This window comes from Spermophilus citellus, assembly GCF_964194105.1.
Source record: "Spermophilus citellus genome assembly, chromosome: 15".
Classification (NCBI taxonomy): Eukaryota; Metazoa; Chordata; class Mammalia; order Rodentia; family Sciuridae; genus Spermophilus; species Spermophilus citellus.
This window is the reverse complement of record NC_138195.1, coordinates 52090521-52111500: the sequence shown is the minus strand read 5'-3', so window position 1 is coordinate 52111500 and position 20980 is coordinate 52090521.

Genomic DNA, 20980 nt, shown 5'->3' with positions numbered 1-20980 from the left:
CTCAGTCCCCAAACTTACCTGGCTCTGCGAGCACCGCTGCCGCCGCTGGAGGACGCGCCGCCGCCACCACCGGGTAGGACCGGCAGGGGCCGGGAGGAGCGCAGCGAGGGCGCCGAGATCGGCTCGGCTCCGGCTCCTGCTCTGCGCCGGCCGGGGCTAGGGTCACCGCGCTGCGCCGGTACGGCTCGCTCGCTCGGCAGCCCGATCGCTGATCACCTCCCGCCCGCCGCCCGGCCGCTTGCTCTCCCGGGCGCCCGCCGCCGCCGCTCGCTTTTTTAATGTCCACAGACAGTGAAAAGGAACTCGGCGTTAGGGGGTGAGTAAGTGAATCAACTCGCCCGGAGCCGAGCAAGTTGAAGTGTCAGATTACATTGGCTATTCTATTTCCAAAGGGCCCCGCGCCGACGGCCGCTCGCAAAAGCCGGCGCGGAATGAGGGCCGGAGCGGAGCGCCGCACCGCGGCCGCTGCCGCCAGTGCTCTGCTCGCCTCGCCTCGACTGGCGCTCTCTGCGCTCTCTCAGCGCTCTTTCTTTCCCTTTCCTTTCTGCCTCCTCTCGTTCTCTCATTTCGCTTCTTTCCCTCTTTCTTCCCCTCTCCCCAGTCTCAGCGCTCCCAAGCTTTCACCCTCTTGGCACAGACGGACTCCGCGTCAAAACCCCCCACCCACCCACCATCCGTTCACTCGCCAACCTCTGCTCCACCTCCCTCCGCAGCTCTCTAACGACCCTCGCCTCCCCACCCCAGCAAGTTTTGAGTAGCGGAGAAATGCAGAATCTAGGAAGGGACCACGTTGGGGAGGAGGACAAAATTACCCGCTCACCGGCATCCCCCCACCCCCACCCCGCGCTCGTACGCCCTCGCCTGGAGTGCACTCGGGGCCGCGGGCGCTGCCAGGTACCTGAATTGGGGTGAGCGAGTTGCTAATAAGATCTCCAAAACCTTCCCTGGAGGAGATTTGGGGGTTGTTCCTAAAGCTCTGGGACTGGTGGATGAGGCGAGAAGGGACCCCCCTCCCTCACCACCAAAGGTGATGTTGCGGGAGGCTGGAGCGCGCTCCACCGCGCCCCCCTTCCCGGCCTCGACGACTGGGAAAGAGCAGGGTGCGGTGCGCGCCGCACATCCTCGGCACCAGACACAGTCCAAAGATGTGTGGATGCCCCAAGGCCTCGAAGGGAGTCCAGCGAGACCCGGACCCAGCCCTTGTCCAGGCCTGGGAACAGCTCCAGGGGTGGCGGAGAGCGATAGCACTCACGAGGCGCAGTTGTATGCGCCCACTCGCGGGGTTCCCCCTCGCAGACCCACCTCCAAGAGCATCCAAGAGCGTGCCCACTTTGGCTCACGTCCACTGCCACTCACACAGAAACTCCTACACAAATGGCACACACATTCACTCCCACCCTCAGCAGTGCAAACATGCTACCACGCCACACACTCACAAACGCGCCCGCACACACTCACATTTTTTCTCACAAACATGCTCTGAGTACATGGCCTCAGTAAGCACACTCAAAAACTCGCAATTGCACACACGCGCACACACACACACACACACTAACATCGCTGTGCACAACCCCACGTACACTAAAAAACACAAAAAAATTCCCCTGTGCACTAAATCTCATGTTCACGTATATACACAAACACACCCCCTCCCCTTTCACACCCATTTCTCAAGGTCCCCCACCCCTGATTAGCTGCACCCCTTCCCATTCCGAATCACAATCAGCGCGGGGGTTGGACACAAGCACGCACGCACGCACTCCCCTCCGGGGCAGGCGGGGGAGGCTTGGGCCCCGAGCCCGTTCCGGAATCCAGGTGTGGCGGCTGTTCCGCTTTCCGCGTTTTGCAGGCCGCCGCAGTGTCGGAGGCGAGGCTAGGAAGGGAGCTGGAATAACAAAGGCAAGTTGGGGAGAGCGCAAGGGGGCGCAGCCCTGGCCGGGACGCGGGGGGAGCCCTGCACTGCCCGGGCTTTGGAGGCTGCAGGGTCGCGGACGAGGGGAGTCGGAGGTGGGGAGGAAAGGTTGGGGGAGGCGAGGGGCGGGGTCGAAGCGTGACGTCAGAGAACAATGACACCGCCGGGGGCGGGCACCGGGAGGCGGCCCGGGTGGGGGTCTCCCCCGGGGCCTGGGGCTGGCGGAAGAAGTCTTGGCCTCTCCGGGGCTACTGCCTGATTGACGAGGTCCGCATGGGAGCGCAGACGTGCCACGAAGACTCGCGGATTGCTTGTGCCTCGTGGGCTGTGATCAGAGCGGATCCCAGGCCAACAGGGGGAGCAGGCCGTAGTACTCCCTCCACCGCAGATCCCCATTTTAGAACATCCTTCAGAGGACTGCTCTGACCTCGGCTTGAACTCCTTTAGGGCCGGAGAGATCACTCCTTCCACCACAAGAAAGAGGAGGCAAAATGAATTTGCCAGCTCTGAATTCATTCTCAAGGCCCTGATGGTCTGACAGCAGGTGAACTCAGCCTGGAATTCCTGAGTGCTCAGAGAACTGCAGCTCAGGTCCACAGGGTCGGCTGGGTGTGTGTGTGTGTGTGTGTGTGTGTGTGTGTGTGTGTGTATACCTGTTTGATTTTCCCAGGGAAATTCTGCCTTCCTCTGCCATTGAAGGAGGCCCTTTCCGGTCCCCAGTCTTCTAACTTGTCACATGGAATGAATGGATTGTTACCACTGCTGCTCCCCCACCCACCCACAGGTGGCAGCTGAGCATCCCTGGGGAGGGTGGGTGGTATGAAATCACTTCCAGACTCTATAGAGACAACAGGGAGGCATGATCCAAGCACATTCCTGTAGGAGGAAGCCCTCTTCAACCTATGGGAGACCCAAGTTCACTGCAGGGTAGGGGGTAGCCTAAGAAATCCCGGAAGACCTGTCTTGAAGGTGAAATTCAGTTTGCTGATGGTGGCTGGAACCACAGTTGTCCCACCTCCAGGGACACACTGCATTGCAACAACCAGAAAGCCACCCCCACCCCAGGTCCAAAATCCCAGTACAGAGTTTCTGAGTGTTTTAAGGACTTGCAATGCAAGATTCCAGCCCTAGCTGACAACTGAGCAGGTTCCTATCGCCTGATAGCCACCAAGTTAGGACACCCAGCACTCTCAACATTTTACCCAATCCCTTAATGAGTACAGAACTGGCCACCTCCAGGAAGTAGGGAATGCAGGTAACCTCCTGCCTAGAAGTCCCCTATCCCCATTTTCCAGCCAACATTTACATCTGGGAACCAGGAAGTGGCTGCAGAGGGCAGGAGAGCCAAGTAGGACCAAGTCTTAGTGACAAGGAGCCAGTGGTAATGCCAACCCTCCACAGCTGTGCAAGCCTGGCACTTAGGGCAGCAAATCTGAGAAATCCTGTTCAGGCCACGTAGAGCCTGGGCCCCAGTCCTTGAGCTCTAAGTGTCTTGCCACCTCTCTTCATCTCTAAGGGACATAACAGGGCAGGTTGGATCCCTCTGGGATCTTTGAAGAAGCTATGATTTATTTAGTGTCTGGTGTGTGCTGACCACTGTGGCGAGAGCATGGTAGGCTTTAGCTTATTGAATTCGTACATCACTCCATTTAGGAGCTCTTCCTGTCTCCCCTTCCGAGGAGACTGGACCGAGTGACTTTCCTGAGGTGGGTGCATACTCAGGCTTTCATTTACAAAGTGTTCTGTTGACCCCTCAGCCCCAGCTCTGCATCCTAATCTAGAGACTATGTGTTGCCCTAAGCAAGCTGTTTCCCTCTCTGAGCTTCTGTAGTTTAGGGGCAAGTTCTCATGGCAGTAATCAGACCTTGCTGAAGAATGTGAATATGTGTCCTGAGTCTCCCGTCTCTTGGCCTCAGCCTCTCTGGGCCAGGAAGTCTGGAGCTGAAGGAAGATGCCATCACATCCCAGCCATGAGAGGTGGGAGATACATTCTGCTCAGACAGTGCAGGCCCATAAATCACCTGGCTCCAGAGGCAGCGTCAGGGCCTGCCCATTAGGGGGGTGTGGGCTGCATGGGGCTGGGCTGCCGGTGCTGATGCTGGGCTGGGCTGGCACCCACCTTCCCAGTAGGCTCAATGCTATTAATTTCCCTGCCCTGCAGAATCTATCAACACAACAAGGAAAAAAGGCAATTGCTTCGGCCTGGGTCTAGGTCTCAGAAGGCAGGAAGTTCAGAGACCAGGAGGAAGGTGGTGGTGGGAGGCCTGAGGTGCCTGTGGGACACAGGGTTCTGTAGAGTATGGTTTGTAACTTTCTGGGCTAGGAAGCCCTCAGTGGGCTGGGGGTGGGTGCAGGCACACCATTCCTGCTCTTTAAGAGCTGCCTTCTCTGTCTCTGACCCTCACTCCCCCTAAGGAGCCAAGAGACACTGGAATTGGTTCTAGAGGTGGGAAGAAAGTCACCCTTTCCTAAGGCTTACTGTGGGCTAGGAACTTTGAAAAATTCTCTTCTTTCATCCTTTCCCCCAAATCACCCTTTCCCCATGGAGGGAAGGGGCTCAGAAAGGTTTGGTGATCTGTTCAGGATCTTGGGGCTATTGAGTAAGCGAGACCAGGATGGGCTCCAGGTCTAGGCTGTGCCTTGGGATGGGGGAATGGGTTCTTGCCCTCCACTCGTCACCAGGCTGTGGTACAGAGGACATGACCCTCCCGGTACTTCCAGGGGCAAAGACTCACCCATCTACCAGGACATGATCGGGGCCCTTCCCATGGTAGGAGGGTTAGGGGGAGTACATTTAGTCTTCATCCCTTGGTAAATCTAGAAAGCATTTGAGCCCTCCCTGAGCCCTGAGCCTATGTGTCTCAGGTGTGGCCAGTCAAGTCCAGCAGAGAGGGCTTGTGTCCTTAGCACATTGGGCTCCCCTATTCTGTTTTCCTCCTGGTATTCCAAGTGGATCACCCCTCCATTCTAAGCCCACCCCTTCAGCACTTGGCCTTGGCTCCAGGACTCTTCCCCCAGCAAACTGACTCACTTTCCATCAGAGAGCTCTGACCTGTGGTTGTGATTTGAGACCCAGCTCGACCAACATCCCCTTCCCCTGCTGGGAGGCCCTAAGAGCCTGCCTCAGGAGCCTGCCATACCTGGTTGCCTAACCTACCACTGCCTGGCTCGCTGTGTGACCTGGGTACATCACAGCCTCTCTGTGCCTGTTTCCCCATCTACCATGTGTGATAACATGAGGTACACAAAGTGGACAGGTATGGAGCTGTGGCTCTGATTGTCCTGTGAATCTTCACCTTTGGATTAACCTCAAGTTCACTTGGAGGGGGGCCCTTCTTTGGGAAGCAGGGCCCCTTTGGTGGGTGTAGGAGCAGGAAAACTGAGGTACAGGAAGGGTGAGGACCACCTAGGCCTCTGAAGTCTTCCCCACGGGAGCCTCTCATCCTCTGAGCTGCACGATGGCATGTGTGGGTGACTAACGCGAGTTCCAAAGGAAGGTGGTGGCTTTCCCAGGGCCCCACAGCTGCAAAGGACCAGAGCTGGCGTGAGAGCCAGATCCCCACGTGCAGCCCCCTTCCCTGCCCCAGCACTTCTTCATGGAGCTCTGAGGCAGAGACTGGGTGTGAGCCACAGGGGGCCCCTTCCGGAAGAACTCTGCTTCCCCATCCTGCTGGGGGGGGAGAAGGGCTCAGAGCAACACCCTCTATTAAAATGAAAAGAGAAAGAAGAGGAAAGAGAGAGAGAAACAAGAGAGAGCAAGAAGGACACCCAGGGAGGCACACACTCCAGGCCTCAAGGCCTGCACCCCTGCCCTGTAGTCATGCCAGGTGGCCTCCAGGTTTGCTAGAATTATATACAGGCTCCTTCCTGCGGGTCCTTGCTGAAGTTCTTCCTGCCTCCTGGGACACACCCCTCCCAGTTTTTGAGGCCATATCTTCAGCCACCTGCTGAGAGCCTACCCTGATGCCTCCAAGAGACCAGCTGTCCTCCTGTCTCAGCCCCACATGCTGCTGGCCCTGCCTCCCCATCAGTGTGACCGTAGCAAGATTTGTTCTCACCATGTGCCAAGAATCCCTGTAGTCATTCTCTTGAACTTCTCAGACCTTGTCTGAGCTGAGGGTTAGCATTAACCATTCCATATTACAGATAAGGAAACTGAGGCATAGAGTTGTCACTTGCCCGGCAGGACACCATGGGCTAGTTACTGGGTATGCACTCACTGGCCTCCTCGCCAGGGGCCCGGCTGCAGGATGGTTTACTCCATCCTTTGAGCCATGAGGTACACAAAGTGGACAGGTATGGAGCTGTGGCCTAAAGTGCTGGCAGGTGGTCCAGTACAGTGTGGGGTATAGGAGCCCACAAGAATGGACCAGAGCCAGCCCTCCAGGGGCTTCCAGACTCCTAGGGAGGACTACCCACATCAAATACCACTTTAAGCATTTGGAGAAGGAGAAACATCAGCTTTGAGTGGGGCCTAGAAGGTGAGCTCTGGTGGCTGTAGGGAGACAGACCAGAGTGGAGCATGAAACTGCACAAGGTCACACAGCACTGGTGGGACAATAGTGGGGCTGAAACCCGGGGCTCATGGCATGATGTGCCTTCCTGCACCTCGCAGCCAACTGTGGGGCACCTGTGACTGTACTCTTTCAAGGATACATCGTCCCTGATGCCTCTGGTGCTGAGCTCTTCCATGAGTGACTCAGGGCCTTCTCCCCCTCTAGTAAAATGAAAAGAGAAAGAAGAAGAAAAGAGAGAAGAGAAATAAGAGAGAGAGCAAGGAAGACACCTAGCATTGTCCCTCACTGCAGCTGGTGCCAACCAGAGATCTGCTGAACGGAATGGAACCGGCGCTGGCCACCCAGGGGCCTGCTTGCTGACACAGGGCCTTTCTGTTTTGTTTTCCACTGGGGGCCCAAGCTGATGTTGCGCCCCCTCCACGGACACTCTCCACCTGCCTCTCTGGCCCTGGCTCTGAGCCTCCCTCTGTCCTCTCCCTCTTTGCAAAAATCAGAGCCACTTGGGAGAGCCAGAGGAGCTTTGCACCACCCCTACCCTTGTGCTTATCTTCTACATCCACCCCTCAGCCTGGGGTGAGCTGGATCCCCCTCTCTGCCAGCCTGGCTCCCTCCCTTTCAGGAGAGGACTTCAGATGCCCTCCTCCCAGGAAGCATTTGGAATACTGTTTTGGTTCCAGGGCTGATGGATGGATCTATGAGGATTTCCCACCCCAACCCCATGTGCCTGGCTTCCACTAGCACATTAAGGCCATTTGCAGTGGCGAAGACCTTGGAGGAAAAGTGACATGATAAACAGCTCTATGGGGACCAAAAAAAAAAAAAAAAAAAAAAAGCTTTTTGTAGTTTGCCTTCTACCTTTGGTTTAAGGAGGAAAATGATTCTCCAATACTTCCCATCTTACTTCATCTTCCTTCCCCTCCCCTCCTGTGAGCCGTCTGGCACCTGGGCCCCATCTCCCCAGGCCCTGAGAATGTTGGTCTGACCCAGATTACCCCACACATCAACCCTGAGACAGCAACACCCTGGCAGCTGGCCAGTGTCCACCAGGAACCTTTGGGTTGACGCAGCCACCACAGCCAGGTTCCCACGCTCGCTCCTTCCTCCTGCAGACCCAGCACTTGAGAGTCTGTGGAAGCTCGTTCTTTCACCTGCGCATGCTGCAGCAGCTTCTGGAGGTAGGTTAACTGCACAACCCACCTCATAGTGGAAGAAACCGGGGGTTCAGAGGCCTGAGGTTTGGCCAGGGTCACAGAGGCCGAGGGCAGAGCTCTGATTTGAACCCTGGTCTTGATTCCATGACACTAAGCAGGAATGGACATCCAGGCCTGGTGGTCTCAGAGAATAGCTCTGCCAGCCCCTCAAATGCTGTCAGGAGACAGGACGTAGGAACATTGATTCATTCAACAAATGTGGAGACCAGGTGCTGTGCCAGGCACGAAACCAGGTGCAGGTCCCCAAGAGTAAAGAAGCAGATCCACAGAGTGGGTACTCCAGTGGTCGAGACAGATGCCAAACTTTCTGCAGAAAGACGCTCTTGCTGTGCCATATTCCCAGGGCTCCAGCCCACATGCCCTAGAAGGAGCCTGGGGCTGAGAGGTTGGACACACAGGTCTTTGTCCTAGTGTCACCCCTAACTGTCAGTGTTACACTGGATGAGGTTTTCCACCTGTGTGATCTGGGAGCCCGTGGCTTCTTGCACGTTTTCTCAGGTTCCTGCCTACTCCCACCTTCTGGGTCAAGTGGTTAATGATTTCCTGGCATGAATAATTACCCTGATTTAGTGTTTTCTTAAACTCAACTTTTCATGGGCACTTGGAGCCAGAAAGGGACTTCCGAGGTCATCTGATTTGAATCCCTGGCTGAGCAGGAGCACCTCAGCCTCGGGCTTCCTGAGAAGCGAAGTTCTTCACTTTTACTGTTTCAGACACGGGGTACTTGCTCCCTCCTAGAGCAGACCTCTGCCCGGTGGTGTGCCAGTCAATGTTTAACATCTGGCTCTCCAAAGTGGGGACAACCTGGTTTGTAGTATTTGCTGATTTCCATAGTGTAAATATTCCCACCATGGCCAATTTCAAGCAGCCAGTTTAACATACACCAGCTTACAGCGTTCCTGAAATTTACCAGTCAGCTCTCACGAGTCAGTCCAAGCAGGCGGCGGCACACCACACAGACAAGTCCACAGAGGGGACTTGTCTGGCTTCACTTGCTGGAAAGTTCTTTCTGGTACTGAACAAAGCATCTGATTGTCAGGAACTCCAGTCTGAAGGGGGACCCCCATGAAGCGGCTACTTTTCCTGTGAGAGGGGGAAGATCTGGAGCCAAGAGGAGACAGCATACCACCCTCCCTTTCCGCTGGCCCACCTTCCAGACTGAGGTCAGATGCTGTCCCTTTCCGAAGCCTGTGCTGACCTCCACCTCTTCCCTTCCCCAGCCGGCAGCTCCCGCCCTCCCAGAGCCTTTATCTCGCCGTTTGGCACTTATCACTTTCTACCTTGGATTACAGCTATTTGTGTACATGGCTTATCTCCCTGCCAGACAGAGAGGCAGCACAGGCTTGTTGAAAGAGTGTGGACTTTGGAGCCTCATGACCTGGCCCTCCATCCCGAGGAGCTCACACCACCTTTGGGAGCCTCAGTTTCCTTATCTGTAAAGTGGGGATGGTGATAACTACTTCCAACACGGTGGTCCATGACATGGGATTAAAGATGTAGACCCCCTTTCTTGCTCCAGCTTGGACTCCCATCCTCTTTGCAAAAAGAAAGGGTTCAATGCCTCCTTGTAGTGTTCTGGAAAGACCAATATTAATAATGATGGCATTGTCAAAATTGTCATCTCACCTCTAATCCATGAAAATAGCCATGCCATGTACAGCGTTATGTCAATTCACTGCAAGTTTGTGACATTGGAATTCTATTTTCATTTCCATTCATGGGTGACCATGTAAGGCACAGAGAGGTTACATGACAAGCCCAACGTCACACAGCTAATGAGTGGAAGAGCTGAGATTTGAACCCAGGAAAATCTGCTCTAGAGGCTTAGCTATTGTACTTCATCTTATATGACTGTGCTACAAAGTCTTTGGTGGCTTATGGAGTGGGGTGGCGAGTGAGGTGTGGATGCATCCCTGTCTTTGCACATCCCTGCTCTCACTTGTGGGATAGAAGTGGGGCGATACAGAGAAAGCCCTGCTCGGCCCTCTAGAAGATCCTAGAGGTAAAAGGTAAAGTGATTAGTGCCCATCAGAGGAAGGGGACTGAGAGGTCTCTCCTGGGTAAGGCAATAGGAAGAGTGTTCATGGAAGAGGTGGCATTTGCAGTCGGTTTTGACAAAGGAGTATTTGGCCTCAAGTGGACAGGCAGAAAGAGTAGCAGGAGCAAAGGTATAGAGATGGGAGGGGCTTAGGAGGGCTTTGTCTAGGTGTCAAGATGGACATTTGCATGGTCTCCGTGGGTGGGATGGATCTGAAGCCATGTACTGGGAGAGAGCCTTGTGAGCTGCAGTCTGTGATTTGGGAACAGCTGAAGAGGCTGTTGGAAGCCAGGGCCGACCCCACAGAACTGAGGCCAGCTGGGGGGCTCTGAAGGCAGGTTGGCATTTGTCTTCTCTATGAGCTGTTGTGAGATTCTACAGTCCTCGATTCCTGAACTGGTCACATCCCTCAATTTCTCTGAGCCTCTGTTTTCCCTTCTGCAGAATGGGTATGAAGAATGGACCTGGGGAGTCAGTTGAAGGATGAAGCAGGGCTGTGGAAAGTCTATCTGACACAGGAGGTGGTGGTTACTTGGAAGGGAGGGGGAGTGAAAGGAGCCCCTGTGCCTGGCCAGTGGGAGCAGAGTTGGGTTCTTCTGGCTCTGCATGCTCTGTTTTCTGGGCACTGCCAAAGGCTGCCCACCTCTCTGGCTTCTGCAAGGACAGCTCTGGGCTGGACCCTGTTCCTCTGGCCAACTCAGTGCAGCTCAAACACATTGCCTCCGGGTAGCACTGATGGTTTGAAGAATCCTTGCAGAACATTCACCATGCACCAAGGGCTCATGTAAATCCTCACAACCACCCTAGAGGTGCCCTCATCCCAAATTAGGAAACTGAGGCAGGAGAGGTTCATCCAGGTGGTCCCACAGGGGCTCCATGACAGGGAAAGGGAGGTCGAGGGATGGGGACCCCTGTGGAGCCTGGGAGGAGGAGGTGAGCTGGTCAGTTGAATCTCCACGGGAAACGTTACAGTCCTGAGTCCCACGCACGCTTGTGCCTTGTGCTAACTTCAGAGCTCTCAGGCGGCTCCAGAACCAGTCCTTCTACCCTTACACAAACATGGGCACACACATCCACACACTACAACTCACAGGCACACACAACGCTCACACTCATGCACAATCACAGGCTCAGAGACACTTATGTGTGTGCAGGCAGTGTGCCCACCCTGCACAGACACACATAGGACCCATGGGCTCCCAGACGCCTGGATGCATACAAGTGTGTGCCTGCGCACGTACACACACACAGGATCTGAGGACTCACAAGGCTCCCAGTGGTCCCGTGTCCAGGCTCTGGCTTAGGCATTTCCATTTCTCTCCGTTTCAGTCAGGGCTTCCCTCTCCCCTGAAGCTCCCACCCAAATCATTGCCCCTGCACTGCCTCCTCCAGTAAGAGCTGGGACTCAGGTGCACAGTAGGGGCTTTCGGGATGGAAGGTAACCCTTCCCCCAACCCAGGCAGGCTCCCTGGGCTTTGGAAGGAACAGCAGGAAGAGGAGAATGAATTAATCCTGGCCTCGGATGCTTGCTGGGGGCTCACTATGATGTTAATTTTCTCTGCCTTTGATCCACCCCCCTCCCCAGCCTGGGCCCCTAACTCTGAGTTAGAGCCCGGTGCCGCGCTTGGCCTGAGATTAGGGCTGCCCTGGGTGAAGCCCCCAGGCATATCCTTCCAAGCAGCAGATTGGGGTTTTGTCCCTGGGAGGGGACTGGGGGATTAGAGCCCTGGCTGCTGACCTGCCTTTGCAAGGCACACTCGTTTGCCGGAATTTTCTCATTCTCTCTGTTTCTCCTAGGCCAGCCCTCTCCTCTTCTTTCCAAGAGTGGGATTCTGGTTTTCCCATATTTCACAGGAGCCCAGCAAGGACCCCCAGGCATTGGCCATGAGCAGAGCCACCAGGCTACCAGCTCAGACTTTCCAGACTCCAATTCTGCCCTGTTTCCTTGGAGGGTCTTTGTTTATTTTGATGATTTTTTTTTTTTTTGAAACCAATATTTACAAAGGCTTCTCTCCAAACCAGGGGCTGCCTGAACATATATGTTTCGTATAATTCTCCCAGGATCCTGTTGTTGTTAGACTTGATTGATAGGTGGACACACTGTCCTATATACAGGAAGTGGTGAAATCTGACCAAGCCCAGGACACAAGCCAATCAGAGTCCTTCACCATATAGAGGGGACATGGACCCAGACAGGGAAGGGATGTGTCCAAATTCACGGAAATTGTTGGCCAGAATTCAGCCCCCATCATCCCCTATACCCAGCCTTGTTCTGAAAATGACTAGAATCTTCTATGGACCTAGTGGAGCTGGAACAAGAGTGTCGGCCCCCGAACTCTCTCTCCAGAGCAGGGGATGGGACACCTGGGAGGATACCCAGCTCAAGTGATGGAGGATACCCATCTCAGTCAACCTAGCCTCAGAACAGCCCCATAAACTTGTGCATAAACACAATTAAAATTTTATTACATTATATTTCATACATATAAAAGACTATTTGTGAGCTATGAAACACATGAAGAGGAAGGCTCATGACCCCTCCACTTAAGAACTGGATGATTACGGACACCAGGAAAAATCCACCCCTCCTGGTCCCCTAATTCCTGGAGAGAACCTCTACCCAAATTTTGTTAATGGCTCCATTCCTCTTTTTTGACAAATAATTTTAGCAATGTGAGGACCCCTGGGTCCCGTGCACTTTTGAGTCATTCTATTCTGCATTCCCAGGGGAAGTGCCTTCTTTAAAAGGGAGAGAGGAGGAGCTTTGAGGATCAACCTGCCCCCCCCCCCCCCCCCCCCCCGCCCCGTGTGTCTCTTCCCTCCAGTGCCCTCCAATACCTTGTTTGCCCCCTCCCCCTTCCAGCCTGTGCTCGGAACAAAACCACTTCTTCCTGGTGCAGCCATCAGGAACATTGCCTCCACACCTCCATCCGTCTTGCATTTGCCCTGGGGCACCCTTCCCATCTGGGCTGCTCAGGGAATCCGGATCCTTCGTCCAACTCCAGCTCCAAGGGTTCATGTTAGAGAGGCCTTCCTGTTGGACCTGCCTCCTGCACCCTGTCCTTGGGCATCCCTCCCTTAGCCCTTGTCCCAGGGCAGAGGCACCTGTAGTCAGTGCCCAGCTCCTAGGTTCCTTGGAGTCCTGCACCTGAAACTGATACTCCCAGAGAGATCACGACAGAATCCAGGGCAACGGTGGATGGGCATCCATGTGTAATGTAACCCCAGGGGCCTGAACCTCTTCCGTGATCCTACCAATCTTCTCCAAGGTCAGTTTGGACCGGGACTGAGAGGCAAGGCTATGGGAGATGGCCTGGGGCTTGGGGCTACACTTTTGTGTTGAGGTGCAAGCTATGGGGGCAGGTCAGTGGGCCTGCTCACAGGCAGGTGTGATCAAAGGAATGTTCACATTTGCTCGTGTGCTTGCACACACCTGTGCACAACATGGCCTGAAGTCCACAGACCTTGCGGAGCATGTAGGGGTGCTTCTTTTTCCTGTTCTCAATTCCCTGTCCTGGACAGGCCTGCTTTCTCTCTGAGCCTACCTTTATGGAGTAACTGCTGTGTGCAAGAACCAAGGGGTTGTGACAGAGCTGTGTGCAGGGCAGCTGGCCCTGAAGGGACAGGAATGACCGAACACTCATACACTGTCTTCTTATGCCCTAAAGACCAGCTGCCCCTGGCTCCACTCCCCAGATGAGAACCCTGAGGTCCTGAGGCCAGAGTGAGCACCTGTTGAATCTACAGTGGGTCTGGGACAATGAGATCAGCAGCCTGTGTCCAGTGCTCTGTTCTCTATCCCGAGTGCAGGATGCTTCAGAGCTTGCCAAACCCCTGACTTCCAGGAGGGAATTGGCATGGGAAGGGGGGCCCTGACACCTCCCCTGTGCTCCTCTTGCTCCCTGATGGGAACTGCACTTTGGCGGAGACTTTCCCTGAGTGTCCTCTAGGAGGGCGCCATAGCATTTAGCAGCAGCAGGGATTAAGGGCAGCTCTGAGCTGAGCTACAGTGGGACACGGACACCAATGTCTGGAGACCAGGTCACCCTTGCTCCAACACGTACACTCATGCACACATGCATGTGTAAGTGTGCCCGAGGAGGCCTGCGAGCTACCTGAGGACAGGCAGAGTCAAAGCCAGCTCTCTGCCGCCCAGCCTTGGTGAACTCTGTCATCTGCTCTGGCTGTCCCCAAAGCAGACCTATGGCTGCCAGCTTTCCTGTGCCCTCTGCCTGTCTGGCCTGAGAATCAGAATGCTGGAGATTGAGGGAGACGAACTGAGGCATAGCAGAGAATTCCCCCCCGGACACCTTCAGCATACCTTTCAGGTGGCAGGGTGACATGGGTTATTAGCCAGTGTGAATACAGGGGCTGGTGCATCCCAGTCTTTGCTTCTTACAGTACCCGAATGTGGCTGGAAGCCTGAGTGAAGGCTGTCCCTGTCAGGAGCTCGAGTGGGGTTTGGCAGGCAGAGCCCAGGGCTGTGGACGCTGATGTCCTATGCAGAACACCAGCTTCCTTGCTTCCAGCTGTGGGACTGCGGAGAGGCCATGTCACAGGGCTGAAGGTAATCCCTAACCTGTGCTTGTCCCCTAACCATGTGGGACAAGCATTCTCACATGGCAGTCTGGACACCCGTGCTGGCCAAAGCCAGGGTTCAAAAGATGGCCTTTGGGGTGGCCAGTGCTTGTAAGCACCATGCCTGGTCAAGCTCTATGGTGTCTCGGCCACCAGCACCACAGGATTTGGGTCTGCCCCTGGCTTCAGAGAAATATGAACCCAGTCCTGGCATTCATTACCTTTCTGGATGGGTGGCCTTGGGCATGTCTCTGGCTCCCCCAGGCTGTAGCAGCCTCAGTCCCAAATGAGCACACGGATCCCAGGGTCACATGAGGCAAGGATGACAGATCTGACATCAGAGGGCCTCGAAGTCACAAAGCTATGCCCTTTGGAGGATGCTGGGAGACAGGAAGAGTTACCTGTTGACACTCTTGTGCCCCTGTCCTTGTGCACCCAGCCTCTGGCTCCCAGTTGGGGGGTGAGCTTCATGTCCCCCACAGAGTGGGGGCCGTGTTCATTCAGGGACCCTCCCAGAGCCCTGCATCTGCTATCCTCACCAGCCTGAGCTGCCAGGTTGTTGCGCTCCCACTGGGGACGTCTGAGGCCCCTTTGAAGCTGGGACATTTGCACTGGAGGGGCAAAGGCGACCTGCATTCAAAGCGACTTTCCTGGCCCCTAATTACCCTTCTTCACCCATAGGTGGAATTTCCACTCAAAGAGCTCAAGAAAGGCGCCCACGCTGCCTGCCGCCAGGACCCGCTTCCCCGCTGCCTTTGTGTGGCAGCCGCAGCGCCGCGGTGACAGACCGCTCGGGTTTCTGATTTTAATGATTTCCTGAATTCATTCCGCTTCCTACCTCAGGGAAAGGAGGAGAGGTGATCCTCTTGGAAATTCACATAATTGCTTTTATTTGATTTTTATTAAAATGCATTCAGGAATAATGTGATTGCCCCCTTTATTACGTTGCTCATCAATCCAGCATGGGGAATCAGCGGAGGAAGACGCGGTGGGCACAGGAGCCCAGCGTGGGGGGGAGGGCACCCCGTGGCTCTCCCCGGGGCATCACCGCCGTCTCCCGGGGCCCCACTGCTGACTGGGGAGGTCGCCGGGCACACGGCGCTGGGAATGCTGGGAGCACATTCCAGGCACCCTCCCACCCCGGTCACCTTCTTTCTTTCTTCGTTCTCTTGCCATGGGCACCCCAGGCAGGCACTGTCCATAAGGCCCTCAGAGGAGGAGGCAAGACCCAGGCGGCCCGACCTCCCAGCCTCCTTCACCCCTTGCTCCTCTCTGCACCCCAGCTACCCAAGGCTCACCGTAGCCCCTCTGTTGATCTTGTTGTCTTCAGGCTTGAGGCCCTTGGTCCAGTTTCCCATGACCCACCTTATCAGGCCTCTCAGACACTGGTGGCCCCCAGGGGCCTCTTTCCTACCAGAGACTTTTACTCTGGGTTCCTTGGCAGGTGCTGGAAAGAACCCAGACCTCTTGGGCAGACCTTGTTGTGGTCCGCCATTGGCTCTAACTGTGGGATCCTGGGCAAGTCGCTTGGACTTTTCCAGCCTTGGTTTATGGAGGGAAGCAGTGGGGACCCAAAGGCCTCCCAGAGGGTCAGGAGAAAGCAGTGAGCCATCAGGCGTGATATGCATGGAAACGCAGTGGAACTGGGATCCAGCCATGATCCTCAGGAGGAGCTGAGCAGGGAGTGGGCAGACGTGCCCCCTGCAGGGGCCCTGGACTGGCTGAGATGGGCCCTTGGCTTACTTTGAACACTGTTGTCCCCAGATCCTGCAGCCCCTTCCTTTGCCCCTTCCCCCCAACACAGAAGCAGGCCTGCTGTTTCACCTACTGTGAGCTCGGACCAACCAATCTTAACCCCTCCTTACAGATAAGGTAACTGAAGCTCAAGAGGACAAGCAACTTATTCAAGGCAGCCCAGCTAGGAAACTGAGACCTAAAGACAAGGTCCCTTGAGCACACACAACTAGGATGGGCTGGTTGCTTCCTGCCACCACCCTCTGGTGAGAGTGGACCCACAGACACCCCAGGCAGGCACTGTCCATATGGCCCTTGGTTGTTCACTCCAGGGTGGTCTGCAGGGTGCACTGGGAATCCGGTGGCATTAGGAGGTAGGCACCCACTTTCAGAACCCTTCTTGGGGTTTTTAATTTCTGGGAAAAACCTATCTTCACTTCAAAAACCAACAAACCCCAAACGGTGTATTGAGTTTCATTTGTTGTGTGTATTTTGGTGCAAATCTCTTGGCAGTGAACGCAGCCATGGAATCCTGAAAATGAAGGCAGTGGACCTAGGGGTTCAAGTGCGGGGTCCTTGAGACCATCTGGGACTCAGTCTTGAGCGGAGCACTTTGTAGGGAGCTGGACAGACTCCTCACTCCCACTGCAGCCCTTCCCACCTTTGTGCATGCTGTTCCTTCCCTCCAGAATGCCCCTCCTGTTCTCTGCTCCTCCGTCTGTAGCCACGCAGCCAGGCCCTCAGGAACCTTCCTTCTAGCCCAGCTGCTGCCCCAGCACCTGTATCTGCACCCCTGTCCAGTGTCAGGGCTCGGGTGCCTGCCAGCTGCCTGGCTGTCCCAGGAAGGTTTATGCCCCTCACTCCAGCCAGGGTCCTTGGCATGGAGAAGGCCACGCAGTGAGCTAGGCAGGACCTCTAGGATCTCAGCAGAGGAAATCTCAACCCAGAGGGGGTCAGAAGGACCAGCTCTCACGGTGAGCGCAGATCAGAGCCTGGGATAAAGAACTTCCAGTGCTGAGCTGGAACAGTCTCTGTCCCCCTTCCTGAAGCTGCAGGGCCAGCGCACAACCTTGAACCTCAGCCCAGCCTCCTGCCCTGACACCCTCACTGGAGATGGTCCACATTCTCCTATGGGGGATGCTGAGCCCAGAGGGGCCATGGGAAAGTCAGCTGCAAAGCTGGTCGGGAGCCATCAGCACCCAGAGCTGGACAGACACCCAAGGAACAGCCAGCCCCAGGGAGGGGAGACTGCTGAGGCCTGTGGCCTGAGTGCCCCAGCAGGGTAGGGGCCACTCCAGTCCACCTCAGGCCCCTAGCTGTAGCTCAGGGGCCAGAGGGGGCTGAGGCTCCCCAGGCAAAAGCCCCAGCCTCCTGCTGAGCAGCCCCCTTATCAGATCTGCCTTCCCCCCTTGCAGCCGCCGCTGGCTCCGCCCCCAGCCCGTGGACGGTTCCTTTCTGAAGTGAGGTTTCCTTTCCTGCCACCGACACACAGAGAAGTTCGTTTCTGTTGCTTTAAGGTTTCCTTTTGTGGGGAGGGATTGTTTACTGGGCCTGCAGAGCCCCGGGGGGGGGGGCGGCTGGGGACTTGTGGGGCTTGGGGCGCCTGAGCCTGTGCCCACAATCCCCGGCCTCTGGGTACTGAGCTAAGGCACAGAATGTGGAGTTGAGCTTTCCTGCACGTCCCTCGGTGGCACCACTGTCCAGTCACCTCCCACCGAGGCCTATGAGGTCCCTGTGAGGTTGGGTCTGGCTAATCATTTCTCAAAGCAGGCAATTGAGGCCTGGATTCACCATCTGGGGCTGTTTTCAAAGCTCATCATTTGGTTTCCCTCTTCCTTACCTGCGGTTTTCTCTCCCTACCCAGACGAGGGCCTGGCTTTCTCCAGCCAAGCCACACAGCTTCCTGAAACTTCTGTCCTGGACCCTGAGCCCAGGGGCATAAGCTTTGTGAGCTGGATTAGAACTTCAAGTTCTCCTTCTGTGTGGTCCTGGGCAAGTCACTGGGCCTCTCTGATCATCCATGGCTTAGCTATCAAATGGGGAATAGGGAGAAATTCCCAGGAGACTTTGAGGCAGGGAGTTGGGGTCTTAGTATGCTTCGCAGGAGCCTCAGGATTTCAGCCATCAGCCTGGTTGGGGAGACCACTGAGATGATGGGGAGCTACTGAAGGTGGGGGGCCCAGGGAGTGCTTTTGTGATCTTGTTTCAGAAAAGGGGGTCCAGTTGAGTGCAGAAAGACTAAAGGGCAGAGGAGCGAGATGGGAGGTCACCCGAGGAGAAAATGAAGACATCTCACAAAAATGAAACGACCCCTTCCCTCCAGGCGCACAAACACGGAGGCCAGGCTGTCCCACATGGCCTGTACCAGGCTCCTGCCAGGACAGAGTCCTAGCCTTCTCCCGCAGCCAGGTGTGGGGCCCGGGTACTCAGGGCAGCCCCGGTGTCCTGGAGACTGTGGGTAAGGGCAGGCCCCTCTGAGGTCCTTGGCACCTGTGTCTCACTGACCCCATCGTCCAGGCTCCCAGGGACTCTTGCTCCAAGCCCAGCCCCGAGCCCAGCCCTGAGCCCCCTCCCTGCAGCCTCCACCTCAGAGCAGGGCAAGCTGGATGCTGGTCCGATCTTACCCACCACCCCGCAGGTCTCTCTGAGGCCCTGGCAGGACGCAGAGGGGAGCTCAGGATGTCAGGGACTGGGGGACATCGTCTGTGATGGTGGAGCTTTTTGGCAAAGTTAAAAATTTCTGTAATAGGCAAGGCACCATGGCACACACAGATAATCCCAGCGACTTTGGAGGCTGAGGCTGGAGGATCACAAGTGCAAGGCCAGCCTCAGCAACTTAGTGAGACCCTGTATTAAAGCAAACACATGGTGCTGGGGAGGAGCTCAGTGGTAGAGCACCCCTGAGTTCAATCCTCAGTACCACATAAAAAAAAATCCTGATGTGCCCCAGTGTTCTTAAAGATGAGACCTGCATGGGGTTTCCTTGGAAATGACCCACTGGTTACAGTGGTCAATGAGGCAGGAAAACAAGAGTTTCTCCTTTTCCAAATTTCTTGGAAGGAGGAGTTGTGCGGACAGGGACCACCTTGTTCTCAAAAGTTCTCTAATGGCCAGGGAAAGGAGGGCTGGAGGCCCACAGCAGGCTCGAGGCCACGGCACCCATCTCCCAGATGTCTGGCCAGGGCAGGGCAGGGGCTCTTCCTCATTGGCCCTGGCCTGCTCCTGCAACACCGGGCTCCTCTACTGCCCGTATGCTCAGCTCGGGTAAGAAAACTGCTTCTCGAAGCGTTCTAATTTTAACTCTCATTAGGCCTGCGTCCCACAGGAGGCTGGCAATCAGAAACCTGGAGAAGAAGCCACTTTGCCTTCTCTCCTGGTGACAGAAGTCTCTGGGACAAAAGAGAGACTGCTGCACATATGCCATGAGTACCCTCTCTTGCTGTGTGTTCATCCCCAAAGGCCCTTACCCTCTCTGGTCTCTCCTTCATTTCTGTGCCTGCCTGTGGGATGGCAGGGACCCACAGATGTGGGTACAAGGGATTGGAAGCCCCTTCTGCAGCCAGTAGGCTAGGCAGGCCCCTCCTGTGGGGTCTCATTCTGTCTTCACAGCCGCCCTACACATCACACCCAGCTGGTGACTGCGGATCTGCTTTCTACCAGCAGCTCTCTGAGGGGGGCCTCAGCTCAGGAGGATCTTTACAGATATTAAACCAGGCTGAGGATCCCTTATCCAAAATGCATAGGACCTGCCTCTGATTTCAGATTTTTCCAGACTTTGGAATATTTGCATGAATGTAAATGGACAGCTTGGAGATGGACCCTAAGTCTAAACATGAAATTCAGTATTTTTCATATAGATACTTGATACACATACACATATAGGTAATTTGATACAATATTTAAAATAATTTTGTGCATGAGACAGGTTCAGGATGTGGCTGTTTTCCACAGGAGACATTATGTTGCTACTCAAAAAGTTGGGGATTTTGGAGCAGTCTGGATTTTAGATTTGTGGATCGGGGATGCTGGGCTGGGTGTCTTTACTTTGGGGTTTGAGGGCTGTACCAGGAACTGCTCCCAGCCCAGGGCTTCCTCGGGCATTTCAGACAAGATGTCATGAGGAGCGAGGCCCCGGGAGACGGTGAGGGGGGAGTGTGGAGGGGCAGGCTGGGGAGGAAGGCAGATAAGAGAGGGCTGGGCTGCTCAGACACCTGGGCCTGGGCCTGGGCCTGGTCTCTTCCACCTCTGGGAGGCCGCTCTGATACTTGGCTCTAACCTCAGCCCAGTGAAGCAGGACACCACAAATGCCAGGGGCCCCACCCTTCTTCCCAGGCACTATGAAGCCTCTGTCCTGAGTGAAAGCCCAACCACAATTAAGTTTCTTGAAGGAAAAATCAAGAATGTGATATTTTGGGCTGGGGATGTAGGTCAGTGGTAAAGCACTTGCCGAGCGCATGTGAGGCCCTGGGTTCCTCAACACAGAAAACAAGAACAGGAACAAATAAAACCCGAGCCCAGGGTGGGGTGGAATGCGACATTTCATGGACCTGTAAATTTCTGTCTAGCATCGGGCCCTAGTAATAGTATTAGTCTCATTTGACAGATGAGGAAACCGAGGCTTAGAGAATTTGTGGGTGCCCTGGAGCTGGTGGAGCAGAGACCAGAACCCTGGTTCGCTTGTATTCAAGCTCCTGTAGATTTTTGCCTTTTTATGTCTCCTTAACCAGCGAGACCACTGACCTGGGGGACATCTGGGACAACGAAGGCCCAGTCAGGCAGACCCATAGCCAGGAAGCGAGGGAGGATCCCCGTCTGTGCTCAGAGACTCATGCCCATGGCTCATGGAGGATCCTCCTGGGGCTTGGGGCCAGCTATGCCAGGCTCCTGGCCTTCTGTTTAGCAGGGAGAGGCCCTGGCCCTCCTTGACACTTCCCACAGCCTCTGCTGGCTGCAGAGCCCGCTCTGGACCTCCTGAGCCGTCTCAATCCCA